A 3216-nucleotide genomic window follows, 5' to 3' on the forward strand; every position below is an offset into this window, starting at 1 on the left:
TTTTGGTTATTAGTACTCAATCAAAAAGCCACACACAAACAGATCCTCCCATACTCCTCCTCGTAAGGAACTGTGATGACCTGTGACCCACTATTCCTGTGGGTCTGGATTGTGTAAACTCTAAATAGCATAAACGATCAGTGTCATACTATCATTTGACATAAACCCAAAAGGCTTTCCCAGTGGTTCAGTGGTAAAGAATCCACCTGCCAACGCAGGAGACACAGGTTTGATCCCTGGGTTTGGAAAGATCCCCTACAGTACGGGGGATACAACCCACTCCAGTATTCCTTGCCTTGGAAATCCCATGGACAGAGAAGCCTGGCAGGCTACAGTCCATGAGCTCACAGAATCAAACTCAACTGAGCGACTGATTACCCACCACCAATCCTCATCTTTGTCTCCAAAACTTTCGTGCTTTGACCTCTAATTGGCAGCACAGCCCCTAGAGCTTTCTGACTGTCTCCCAGATTATAATCCTCAAATCGGCTTGAATAAAATTTTCCATCTTTTTTCTTAGACTGTTAATTTTTTCTGTTGGCAAAGCTGTATTAAAGCATTTTAATCCTGGTTGATTTCCTGTCCATAGGAACTGCAAGACCTAGCAGTTACCACAAGAAAGAAAAATTACCAGTTGAGGAATGGCAGCAAAAGATTAAATAGAGGGAGCTCTTTTATAAAGAAGCCTTGCCTAGTTCTTAAAACAGTAACTTTTTGCTTTTCTGTAACTCGAACATGAGAGAAATATACAACTGTCCCAAAGGAATATATAACAAATCCTTGTTCCTTTGAACTCTACCACTGACTACCTCTTGACTACCCAGTTTTTACATAACTTTTGCAAGATCGTCTAATTGATTAGGCCTATACTGCTGATTTTGTTCTGTAAAATGAGGACTCCGGGGTGTTTGAGAACAAAAACATTGATGGAAAGACCTAAAATAAAAGTAAATGCTTCAGGAAAGCACCCAGTCTTATTGAGTTGTTCTAAGGCAACAACAACAACAAAGTTTCTGTCCTTGAAGATCCCTACTAGACCCCAGAGGGCCAAGCACTACATGACAAGCCTCTAGGGACCATTTTAAGGAAATTTCAGTGGGCATACTTCTCCTCTTGTATCCCTGATAAGGCGATTATATTTGTTTTTCCGTAGTTGAGAAGGCAGCATTATATTCAGCTTTGGTTTTTGTCTTCTGCCTAAGTTGTAGCTCTCCAGGAAAACTTAAAACTGGAGTATAAAATAGGCTGAACTATATCCCTTCCATTGCAGCTGCATTTCTGCATGTTTCAACAGTGGGATAATGAATAACTTGAGGAATTTCTTCTAATTATAACCTCAAACTTCCTGGATTTTCTGAGGGTAAAGAGTATTTAAAATACCAATTCTGTATCTATGTAAGAATTAACAGCCTCTTATTTCATGCTCTTCAAAATGTATCCCATGCGTTGCTACACTTGGGAAAACTGTGAAGTTCCATTGTAGAAGCTTCAGTTATGCTTGTATGAAGCTTCAAATACAGATGTTTCACTTGGGGATCCAGATAAAAACTAGAAATTCCCATGTAAAATTACAGTCACGGTTTAAATGTCAAGTCCTAGTAAAAGGTAATGAGTGCTTGTAAAAAAAAAATTACAGGACTTCCCTGGCAGTCTAGTGATTAAGATTCTGGGGATGCAGAGGGAGTGGGTTCAGTCCCAGGTTGGGGAACTAAGATTCCATATGCTGCATGATGGCCAAAATAAGATAAAAGTCACAACCAAGTAGAGATTTTGAAATTGTTCTCCCTTATCTTTGTTGTTTGTTATTGAGTCACTCAGTTTTCTCAACTCTTCGAGACCCCATGGACTACAGCATGCCAGGCTTCCCTGTCCTTCACCAGCTCCTGGAGCATGCTCAAACTCCTGTCCTTCGAATCGGTGATGCCATCCAACCATCTCATCCTCTGTCATCCCCTTCTCCTGCCTTCAGTCTTTCCCAGTATAAGGGTCTTTTCCAGTGAGTCAGTTCTTTGCATCAAATGCCAAAGTATTGGAGCTTCACCTTCAGCAATAGTCCTTCCAATCAATATTCAGGACTGTTTTCCTTTAGGATTGACTGGTTGGATCTCCTTGCAATCCTAGGACTCTCAGGAGTCTTCTCCAATATCACAGTTCAAAAGCATCAATTCTTCAGTGTTCAGCTTTATGGTCCAACTCTCACATCCAAAAATGACTACTGGAAAAACCATAGCTTTGACTAGAAAGACCTTTGTTGGCCAAGTGATGGCTATGCTTTTTAATATGCTGTCTAGGTTGGTCATAGCTTTTCTTCCAAGGAGCAAGCATCTTTAATTTCACGGCTGCAGTCACCATCTGCAGTGATTTTGGAGCCCCAAAAAATAAAGTCTCTCAGTGTTTCCAGTATTTCCCCATCTATTTGCCATGAAGTGATGAAACCAGATGCCATGATATTAGTTTTCTGAATGTTGCATTTTAAGCCTACTTTTTCACTCTCCTCTTTCACTTTCATCAAGAGGCTCTTTAGTTCTTCACTTTCTGCCATAAGGGTGGTGTCATCTGTGTGAAAGTGAAGTTGCACAGTCCTGTCAGACTGTTTGTGACCCCATGGACTGTAGCCTACGAGACTCCTCCATCCATGGGATTTTCCATGCAAGAGTACTGGAGTGGGTTGCCATTTCCTTCTCCAGGGTATCTTCCCAACCCGGGGATCGAACCCAGGTCTCCTGCATTGCAGGAAGATGCTTTACTATCTGAGCCACCAAGGAAGTGTGTCTGAGGTTATTGATATTTCTCCCAGCATCTTGATTCCGGCTTGTCTTTCATCCAGTCCAACATTTCTCATGATGTACTCTGCATGTAAGTTAAATAAACAGGGTGACAATATACAGTCTTGACGTACTCCCTTCCCGATTTGGAACCAGTCTGTTCCATGTCCAGTTCTAACTGTTGCTTCCTGACCTACATACAGATTTCTCAAGAGGCAGGTCAGGTGGACTGGTATTCCCATCTCTTTCAGAATTTTCCACAGTTCATTGTGATCCACACAGTCAAAGGCTTTGGCATAGTCAATAAAGCAGAAATAGATGTTTTTCTGGAATTCTCTTGCTTTTTCGATGATCCAGCAGATGTTGGCAATTTGGTCTCTGGTTCCTCTGCCTTTTCTAAAACCAGCTTGAACAACTGGAAGTTCACAGTTCACGTATTGCTGAAGCCTGG

The sequence above is a fragment of the Bison bison genome, unplaced genomic scaffold, assembly GCF_000754665.1.
Source record: "Bison bison bison isolate TAMUID 2011002044 unplaced genomic scaffold, Bison_UMD1.0 scf7180017864110, whole genome shotgun sequence".
NCBI lineage: Eukaryota > Metazoa > Chordata > Mammalia > Artiodactyla > Bovidae > Bison > Bison bison.